The sequence below is a fragment of the Barbus barbus genome (assembly GCF_936440315.1).
Source record: "Barbus barbus genome assembly, chromosome: 49".
In the NCBI taxonomy this organism is placed as follows: domain Eukaryota; kingdom Metazoa; phylum Chordata; class Actinopteri; order Cypriniformes; family Cyprinidae; genus Barbus; species Barbus barbus.
In genome coordinates, this window is record NC_136727.1 from 22,761,917 (window position 1) to 22,773,904 (window position 11,988).

Sequence of the window (11,988 nt, forward strand, 5' to 3'; positions counted from 1 at the left end):
CTCTTAAAATTTACTAAACCAACTTTCTCTCACTGAGAAAGAAGCTTTTCAGCATCTGTGGCCTTGCTTTCTGTTTATTTGCATCGTTGCACTTCAGACAGCATTAATGTTCTTAAAAAGCTCTAAAACTAATGAAGTTCCTACATGACTTTGAACATGACTTTAACATGTGCACTGAAGCTATAACATGACTTGGTCTGCAAAAATACTCAAACAGATGAAAATTTGTCACCTGCAGTGCAAATAACATTTCATTTCATGATAAACAAATATTTTTCACCTACTTCAAGTTTACTCTTAAAATTTAATAAACCAACTTTCTCTCACTGAGAAAGAAGCTTTTCAGCATCTCAGGCTTTGCCTTCTCTTTATTTGCACTAAACACAGCACTAGTGTTCTTACAAGCTCTAAACCAGTGATTATGTGCATTGAGGCTATAACATGACTTGGTCTGCAAAAAACCTCTAACACATAAAAATCTGTCTTCTGCATTGCAAATAACATTTTTCATGAAAAGCTGTCTTCTGCATTGCAAATATTTAATTTCAAGAAAATCTATCTTCTGCATTGCAAATAACGTTTAATTTCATGATAAAGAAATATTTTTCACCTACTTCAGCTTTACTCTTAAAATTGCATAAACCATCTTTCTCTCACTGAGAAAGAAGCTTTTCAGCATCTGTGGCCTTGCTTTCTTTTTATTGGCACTAAAACACAGCACTAGTGTTCTTACAAGCTCTAAACCAGTGATTATGTGCATTGAGGCTATAACATGACTTGGTCTGCAAAAAAATTCTAACACATAAAAATCTGTCTTCTGCATTGCAAATATTTAATTTCATGAAAATCCATCTTCTGCATTGCAAATAACGCTTAATTAAATGATAAATAAATATTTTTCACCTACTTCAGCTTTACTCTTAAAATTGCATAAACCAACTTTCTCTCACTGAGAATCTTTTCAGCATCTGTGGCCTTGCTTTCTCTTTAGTTGATTAGTTGCACTAAACACAGCACTAGTGTCCTTAGAAGCTCTAAACCAGTGATTATGTGCACTGAAGCTATAACATGACTTGGTCTGCAAAATTACTCTAACAGATGAAAATCTGTCACCTGCATTGCAAATAACATTTCATTTCATGATAAAGAAACATTTTTCACCAACTTCAAGTTTACTCTTAAAATTTACTAAACCAACTTTCTCTCACTGAGAAAGAAGCTTTTCAGCATCTCAGGCCTTGCTTTCTCTTTATTTGCACTAAACACAGCACTAGTGTTCTTACAAGCTCTAAACCATGTGCATTGAGGCTATAACATGACTTGGTCTGCAAAAAACCTCTAACACATAAAAATCAGTCTTCTGCATTGCAAATAACATTTTTCATGAAAAGCTGTCTTCTGCATTGCAAATATTTAATTTCATGAAAATCTATCTTCTGCATTGCAAATAACGTTTAATTTCATGATAAAGAAATATTTTTCACCTACTTCAGCTTTACTCTTAAAATTGCATAAACCAACTTTCTCTCACTGAGAAAGAAGCTTTTCAGCATCTGTGGCCTTGCTTTCTGTTTATTTACATAGTTGCACTTCAGACAGCATTAATGTTCTAAAAAAGCTCTAAAACTAATGAAGTTCCTACATGAGAATTTAATGAGAAATTAACATTATTCATGTACTTCAGCTTTACTCTTAAAATTGCATAAACCAACTTTCTCTCACTGAGAAAGAAGCTTTTCAGTATCTGTGGCCTTGCTTTCTTTTTATTGGCACTAAAACACAGCACTAGTGTTCTTACAAGCTCTAAACCAGTGATTATGTGCATTGAAGCTATAACATGACTTGGTATGCAAAAAAATTATAACATAAAAATCTGTCTTCTGCATTGCAAATATTTAATTTCATGAAAATCTATCTTCTGCATTGCAAATAACGTTTAATTTCATGATAAAGAAATATTTTTCACCTACTTCAGCTTTACTCTTAAAATTGCATAAACCAACTTTCTCTCACTGAGAAAGAAGCTTTTCAGCATCTGTGGGCTTGCTTTCTGTTTATTTACATAGTTGCACTTCAGACAGCATTAATGTTCTAAAAAAGCTCTAAAACTAATGAAGTTCCTACATGACTTTGAACATGACTTTAACATGTGCATTGAAGATCTAACATGACTTGGTCTGCAAAAAACCTCTAACACATAAAAATCTGTCTACTGCATTGCAAATAAAATTTCATTTCATGATAAAGAAACATTTTTCACCTACTTCAAGTTTACTCTTAAAATTTAATAAACCAACTTTTCTCACTGAGAAAGAAGCTTTTCAGCATCTCAGGCCTTGCTTTCTCTTTATTTGCACTAAAACACAGCACTAGTGTTCTTACAAGCTCTAAACCGGTGATTATGTGCATTGAGGCTATAACATGACTTGGTATGCAAAAAACCTCTAACACATAAAAATCTGTCTTCTGCATTGCAAATAACATTTCATTTCATGATAAAGAAACATTTTTCACCAACTTCAAGTTTACTCTTAAAATTTAATAAACCAACTTTCTCTCACTGAGAAAGAAGCTTTTCAGCATCTCAGGCCTTGCTTTCTCTTTATTTGCACTAAACACAGCACTAGTGTTCTTACAAGCTCTAAACCAGTGATTATGTGCATTGCAGCTATAACATGACTTGGTATGCAAAAAAAATTCTAACACATAAAAATCTGTCTTCTGCATTGCAAATAACATTTTTCATGAAAAGCTGTCTTCTGCATTGCAAATATTTAATTTCATGAAAATCTATCTTCTGCATTGCAAATAACATTTAATTTCATGACAATCTGTCTTCTGCATTGCAAATAACATTTCATTTCATGATAAAGAAACATTTGTCACCTACTTCAGCTTTACTCTTAAAATTGCATAAACCATCTTTCTCTCACTGAGAAAGAAGCTTTTCAGCATCTGTGGCCTTGATTTCTTTTTATTGGCACTAAAACACAGCACTAGTGTTCTTACAAGCTCTAAACCAGTGATTATGTGCATTGAGGCTATAACATGACTTGGTCTGCAAAAAAATTCTAACACATAAAAATCTGTCTTCTGCATTGCAAATATTTAATTTCATGAAAATCCATCTTCTGCATTGCAAATAACGCTTAATTTCATGATAAATAAATATTTTTCACCTACTTCAGCTTTACTCTTAAAATTGCATAAACCATCTTTCTCTCACTGAGAAAGAAGCTTTTCAGCATCTGTGGCCTTGATTTCTTTTTATTGGCACTAAAACACAGCACTAGTGTTCTTACAAGCTCTAAACCAGTGATTATGTGCACTGAAGCTATAACATGACTTGGTCTGCAAAATTACTCTAACAGATGAAAATCTGTCACCTGCATTGCAAATAACATTTCATTTCATGATAAAGAAACATTTTTCACCAACTTCAAGTTTACTCAAAATTTAATAAACCAACTTTCTCTCACTGAGAAAGAAGCTTTTCAGCATCTCAGGCCTTGCTTTCTCTTTATTTGCACTAAACACAGCACTAGTGTTCTTACAAGCTCTAAACCAGTGATTATGTGCATTGAAGCTATAACATGTCTTGGTATGCAAAAAAAATTCTAACACATAAAAATCAGTCTTCTGCATTGCAAATAACATTTTTCATGAAAAGCTGTCTTCTGCATTGCAAATATTTAATTTCATGAAAATCTATCTTCTGCATTGCAAATAACGTTTAATTTCATGATAAAGAAATATTTTTCACCTACTTCAGCTTTACTCTTAAAATTGCATAAACCAACTTTCTCTCACTGAGAAAGAAGCTTTTCAGCATCTGTGGCCTTGCTTTCTCTTTATTGCCACTAAAACACAGCACTAGTGTTCTTACAAGCTCTAAACCAGTGATTATGTGCATTGAGGCTATAACATGACTTGGTCTGCAAAAAACCTCTAACACATAAAAATCTGTCTTCTGCATTGCAAATAACATTTCATTTCATGATAAAGAAACATTTTTCACCAACTTCAAGTTTACTCTTAAAATTTAATAAACCAACTTTCTCTCACTGAGAAAGAAGCTTTTCAGCATCTCAGGCCTTGCTTTCTCTTTATTTGCACTAAACACAGCACTAGTGTTCTTACAAGCTCTAAACCAGTGATTATGTGCATTGAGGCTATAACATGACTTGGTCTGCAAAAAACCTCTAACACATAAAAATCTGTCTTCTGCATTGCAAATAACATTTCATTTCATGATAAAGAAACAATTTTCACCTACTTCAAGTTTACTCTTAAAATTTAATAAACCAACTTTCTCTCACTGAGAAAGAAGCTTTTCAGCATCTCAGGCCTTGCTTTCTCTTTATTTGCACTAAACACAGCAATAGTGTATTACAAGCTCTAAACCAGTGATTATGTGCATTGAAGCTATAACATGTCTTGGTATGCAAAAAAAATTCTAACACATAAAAATCTGTCTTCTGCATTGCAAATAACATTTTTCATGAAAAGCTGTCTTCTGCATTGCAAATAACGTTTAATTTCATGATAAAGAAATATTTTTCACCTACTTCAGCTTTACTCTTAAAATTGCATAAACCAACTTTCTCTCACTGAGAAAGAAGCTTTTCAGCATCTGTGGGCTTGCTTTCTGTTTATTTACATAGTTGCACTTCAGACAGCATTAATGTTCTAAAAAAGCTCTAAAACTAAAGAAGTTCCTACATGACTTTGAACATGACTTTAACATGTGCATTGAAGATCTAACATGACTTGGTCTGCAAAAAACCTCTAACACATAAAAATTTGTCTTCTGCATTGCAAATAACATTTCATTTCATGATAAAGAAACATTTTTCACCAACTTCAAGTTTACTCTTAAAATTTAATAAACCAACTTTCTCTCACTGAGAAAGAAGCTTTTCAGCATCTCAGGCCTTGCTTTCTCTTTATTTGCACTAAACACAGCACTAGTGTTTTTACAAGCTCTAAACCAGTGATTATGTGCACTGAAGCTATAACATGACTTGGTCTGCAAAAATACTCTAACAGATGAAAATCTGTCTTCTGCATTGCAAATAACATTTTTCATGAAAAGCTGTCTTCTGCATTGCAAATATTTAATTTCATGAAAATCTATCTTCTGCATTGCAAATAACATTTCATTTCATGATAAAGAAACATTTGTCACCTACTTCAAGTTTACTCTTAAAATTTACTAAACCAACTTTCTCTCACTGAGAAAGAAGCTTTTCAGCATCTGTGGCCTTGCTTTCTGTTTATTTGCATAGTTGCACTTCAGACAGCATTAATGTTCTTAAAAAGCTCTAAAACTAATGAAGTTCCTACATGACTTTGAACATGACTTTAACATGTGCACTGAAGCTATAACATGACTTGGTCTGCAAAAATACTCAAACAGATGAAAATTTGTCACCTGCAGTGCAAATAACATTTCATTTCATGATAAACAAATATTTTTCACCTACTTCAAGTTTACTCTTAAAATTTAATAAACCAACTTTCTCTCACTGAGAAAGAAGCTTTTCAGCATCTCAGGCTTTGCCTTCTCTTTATTTGCACTAAACACAGCACTAGTGTTCTTACAAGCTCTAAACCAGTGATTATGTGCATTGAGGCTATAACATGACTTGGTCTGCAAAAAACCTCTAACACATAAAAATCTGTCTTCTGCATTGCAAATAACATTTTTCATGAAAAGCTGTCTTCTGCATTGCAAATATTTAATTTCAAGAAAATCTATCTTCTGCATTGCAAATAACGTTTAATTTCATGATAAAGAAATATTTTTTACCTACTTCAGCTTTACTCTTAAAATTACATAAACCATCTTTCTCTCACTGAGAAAGAAGCTTTTCAGCATCTGTGGCCTTGCTTTCTTTTTATTGGCACTAAAACACAGCACTAGTGTTCTTACAAGCTCTAAACCAGTGATTATGTGCACTGAAGCTATAACATGACTTGGTCTGCAAAAATACTCTAACAGATGAAAATCTGTCACCTGCATTGCAAATAACATTTCATTTAATGAGACATTAACATTATTCATGTACTTCAGCTTTACTCTTAAAATTGCATAAACCAACTTTCTCTCACTGAGAAAGAAGCTTTTCAGAATCTGTTGCCTTGCTTTCTCTTTATTTGCACTAAAACACAGCACTAGTGTTCTTACAAGCTCTAAACCAGTGATTATGTGCACTGAAGCTATAACATGACTTGGTCTGCAAAAATACTCTAACAGATGAAAATCTGTCACCTGCAGTGCAAATAACATTTCATTTCATGATAAAGAAATATTTTTCACCTACTTCAAGTTTACTCTTAAAATTTAATAAACCAACTTTCTCTCACTGAGAAAGAAGCTTTTCAGCATCTCAGGCTTTGCTTTCTCTTTATTTGCACTAAACACAGCACTACCCAGATAGCAGACGGATGTGGGCCACTTCAGGCATTGATGCGGCACTGGTGGCCTTCTTATGGCCCGCATCAAATGTGTCTGAGCCTGAAGTGGCCCACATGTAAAATGGCAAATATGGCCCAAAAAATGTAAATCACATCTGGGCCATTTTAGGCAAAGATGCGGCACTCATGACAATGTGTAATCTGAATCTGAGCCTAAAGTGGCCCATATGATAGATAATAAACATGGCCCAAATATGACAAACCAAATGTGGGCCACCTATGGCAAAAACGTGGCACAATTGACAATGACTAATCTGGATGTAAACCAAATATGGCCCACATATGTTTCAGCAAATGTGGCCCAATTATCTTAAAACATATCTGGGCCAGGTTGGGCAAAGATATGGCACAGTGGCACTGGCTCATCTGGATGTGAGCCAAAAGTGGCCCACATATAATCCTGAAAATGTGGCCCAGTTATCTCAAAACATATCTGGGCCCGGTTTGGCAAAGATATGGCTCAGTGAATACTGGCTCATCTGGATGTGAGCCAAAAGTGGCCCACATATAATGTCGCAAATGTGGCCCAGTTATCTTAAAACATATCTTTGCCAGGTTTGGCAAATATATGGCACAGTGGCACTGGCTCATCTGGATGTGAGCCAAAAGTGGCCCACATATAATGTTGCAAATGTGGCCCAGTTATCTTATAACACATCTGGGCCAGGTTTGGCAAAGATATGGCACAGTGACCACTGGCTCATCTGGATGTGAGCCAAAAGTGGCCCACATATAATGTTGCTAATGTGGCCCAGTTATCTTATAACACATCTGGGCCAGGTTTGGCAAAGATATGGCTAAGTGACCACTGGCTCATCTGGATGTGAGCCAAAAATGGCCCACATATAATGTTCAAAATGTGGCCCAGTTATCTTATAACACATCTGGGACAGGTTTGGCAAATATATGGCTCAGTGACCCCTGGCTCATCTGGATGTGAGCCAAAAATGGCCCACATATAATGTTGAAAATGTGGCCCAGTTATCTTAACACACATTTGGGCCAGGTTTGGCAAAGATATGGCTCAGTGACCACTGGCTCATCTGGATGTGAGCCAAAAGTGGCCCACATATAATGTTGCAAATGTGGCCCAGTTATCTTATAACACATCTGGGCCAGGTTTGGCAAAGATATGGCTCGGTGACCACTGGCTCATCTGGATGTGAGCCAAAAGTGGCCCACATATAATATTGAAAATGTGGCCCAGTTATCTTATAACACATCTGGGCCAGGTTTGGCAAAGATATGGCTAAGTGACCACTGGCTCATCTGGATGTGAGCCAAAAGTGGCCCACATATAATGTTGCTAATGTGGCCCAGTTATCTTATAACACATCTGGGCCAGGTTTGGCAAAGATATGGCTAAGTGACCACTGGCTCATCTGGATGTGAGCCAAAAGTGGCCCACATATAATGTTGAAAATGTGGCCCAGTTATCTTAAAACACATCTGGGCCAGGTTTGGCAAAGATATGGCTCAGTGACCACTGGCTCATCTGGATGTGAGCCAAAAGTGGCCCACATATAATGTCGCAAATGTGGCCCAGTTATCTTAAAACATATCTTTGCCAGGTTTGGCAAATATATGGCACAGTGGCACTGGCTCATCTGGATGTGAGCCAAAAGTGGCCCACATATAATGTTGCAAATGTGGCCCAGTTATCTTATAACACATCTGGGCCAGGTTTGGCAAAGATATGGCACAGTGACCACTGGCTCATCTGGATGTGAGCCAAAAGTGGCCCACATATAATGTTGCTAATGTGGCCCAGTTATCTTATAACACATCTGGGCCAGGTTTGGCAAAGATATGGCTAAGTGACCACTGGCTCATCTGGATGTGAGCCAACAATGGCCCACATATAATGTTGAAAATGTGGCCCAGTTATCTTAAAACACATCTGGGCCAGGTTTGGCAAAGATATGGCTCAGTGACCACTGGCTCATCTGGATGTGAGCCAAAAGTGGCCCACATATAATGTTGCAAATGTGGCCCAGTTATCTTATAACACATCTGGGCCAGGTTTGGCAAAGATATGGCTCAGTGACCACTGGCTCACCTGGATGTGAGCCAAAAGTGGCCCACATATAATGTTGCAAATGTGGCCCAGTTATCTTATAACACATCTGGGCCAGGTTTGGCAAAGATATGGCTGAGTGACCACTGGCTCATCAGGATGTGAACCAAAAGTGGCCCACATATAATGTTGAAAATGTGGCCCAGTTATCTTATAACACATCTGGGCCAGGTTTGGCAAATATATGGCTGAGTGACCACTGGCCCATCAGGATGTGAGCCAAAAGTGGCCCACATATAATGTTGCTAATGTGGCCCAGTTATCTTATAACACATCTGGGCCAGGTTTGGCAAATATATGGCTCAGTGACCACTGGCTCATCTGGATGTGAGCCAAAAGTGGCCCACATATAATGTTGCTAATGTGGCCCAGTTATCTTATAACACATCTGGGCCAGGTTTGGCAAATATATGGCTCAGTGACCACTGGCTCATCTGGATGTGAGCCAAAAGTGGCCCACATATAATGTTGCTAATGTGGCCCAGTTATCTTATAACACATCTGGGACAGGTTTGGCAAATATATGGCTCAGTGACCCCTGGCTCATCTGGATGTGAGCCAAAAATGGCCCACATATAATGTTGAAAATGTGGCCCAGTTATCTTAACACACATTTGGGCCAGGTTTGGCAAAGATATGGCTCAGTGACCACTGGCTCATCTGGATGTGAGCCAAAAGTGGCCCACATATAATGTTGCAAATGTGGCCCAGTTATCTTATAACACATCTGGGCCAGGTTTGGCAAAGATATGGCTCGGTGACCACTGGCTCATCTGGATGTGAGCCAAAAGTGGCCCACATATAATATTGAAAATGTGGCCCAGTTATCTTATAACACATCTGGGCCAGGTTTGGCAAAGATATGGCTAAGTGACCACTGGCTCATCTGGATGTGAGCCAAAAGTGGCCCACATATAATGTTGCAAATTTGGCCCAGTTATCTCAAAACATATCTGGGCCAGGTTTGGCAAAGATATGGCTGAGTGACCACTGGCTCATCAGGATGTGAGCCAAAAGTGGCCCACATATAATTTTGCAAATGTGGCCCAGTTATCTTATAACACATCTGGGCCAGGTTTGGCAAAGTTATGGCTAAGTGACCACTGGCTCATCTGGATGTGAGCCAAAAGTGGCCCACATATAATATTGAAAATGTGGCCCAGTTATCTTATAACACATCTGGGCCAGGTTTGGCAAAGATATGGCTCAGTGACCACTGGCTCATCTGGATGTGAGCCAAAAGTGGCCCACATATAATATTGAAAATGTGGCCCAGTTATCTTATAACACATCTGGGCCAGGTTTGGCAAAGATATGGCTAAGTGACCACTGGCTCATCTGGATGTGAGCCAAAAGTGGCCCACATATAATATTGAAAATGTGGCCCAGTTATCTTATAACACATCTGGGCCAGGTTTGGCAAAGATATGGCTGAGTGACCACTGGCTCATCTGGATGTGAGCCAAAAGTGGCCCACATATAATGTTGCAAGTGTCGCCCAGTTATCTTATAACACATCTGGGCCAGGTTTGGCAAAGATATGGCTAAGTGACCACTGGCTCATCTGGATGTGAGCCAAAAGTGGCCCACATATAATATTGAAAATGTGGCCCAGTTATCTTATAACACATCTGAGCCAGGTTTGGCAAAGATATGGCTAAGTGACCACTGGCTCATCTGGATGTGAGCCAAAAGTGGCCCACATATAATGTTGCAAATTTGGGCCACATTTGGAAAATATACGGCACAGTCAGCATTGGCTAATCAGGGTGTAAGTCTAACTTGGCCCACATTCGAAATATGCCCCCCAAAAATGTAAACCTACGTGGTAAGTCCATTTCTGGCTTAGATGCAACACTTCTGACAATAGCTAATTTAGCTTAAAAAGGACAGACTTTGAAACTGCCTTGAATTTTTTTTTAACAACATTTAACAATATTTTTTGGTATAGATGCAGCAGGCACTTAGGCTGTGTGTCGTGTCCACCAATGTGTTTTTTTTTCACGCGACTGGTGTGTTTATTCAATTGTTTTCAATGGGAGTGCCGCGTTTTTAAAACGCCATGCATTTTTCTGGCTATAAAGCGCTGAACACTCAGCGTTTTTTATAGATCGGCGAGAGTTAAAGAATGTTAAACTTTGGTTAAAACACTCATTACTGTCACTTTCTACCAGACCGTCCAATCACAATGGAGGAGGGGCGGGAAAAATACCACACCGACCAACTGTCACAACATTCTTTCTGTACAACATCAAATAGCAGAGTAGATGGAAAAATTATATTTCTGGTTTCCGAACATACGTGTCTATACCATATGACATCCGTACTATACAAACATTATTATTATACAAATTATCAGCGAAATCAGTTACAAGTAAACTGTGCTACGGATATTCTGTATAGCAACAAAGCGTCTCAAAAAAAACAAAAAAACAACAACAAAAACGCTGCACTGCCAAAACACTTTCAATCGCCCACAGCTAGGCGGTTTCAGTAGATTGCCTAGCATTTTCGGCTGGCTAAAAACGTTTTGGTGGACATGTCCTTAGGCTGGATGTGAGGCTACATGTACTTACATCTATAACATATATGCTATTGCTGACATATGTTTTGTAGGTAGAGTGTCTCGAAAAGTTCAAGTGTCTAAGTTCAAACTTATGAAGAGTTTTTTATGGTTTTGGGATGTGCAAGAAGATACTTTAGTTGCTGTTTGTGCAAAGCTTGGGGCACAATGATTTTGCCAAGTACTGTATCAACATATTTTTGTTGATCTTGGAACATCATTCCTGTCCATAAAAATAGTCCTAACCCTAACCCTACAATCAGAGGGAAATGATAATAACACTGATCTAGAAGCATGGTTGAAAGCCTAAACTTGGCATAACTTCAAACTTCAATTCTAATTGGTCGATATGAATGCTGTTCCAGGATCAATAAAGATGTTGAGCCAGGAACATGTTGTAGCCTACTCGGTGAAACCTTGCTTATCTTGCTAGCAGTGTCATATAGGCCTAACTTCTAAAGCAGACACGGATAAACTTCCAATGAGGCCTCAAGATGAGTTAAAATTATGACAAATTAGTCAATCAAGATATTTCTTATTATTTGGCTATTTTTATAACAAATGTACTGGATTTGTTGTGGAGAATAGGACTATAAGGAGACATTGAAGTCAAAAAGGTTGTGATTCACTGTTCCTATGTGTCTCAAGTGACCCCACAAAGGGTAATATTTGAAACCCCCTTAAAATATTCAAATATTTAAAAATAATCCAATTAAAATATTCAAATATTGAAAATATATTAAAAAAATAATATTTAAAAAATGAAATAAACATATTTTAAATAAATAAATAAACATTTAATTTTATTACATTCATGGTTCTCAAGTTTTATCAAAATCTTGATGCGGTTAGGGGAGGAGCCCTAATG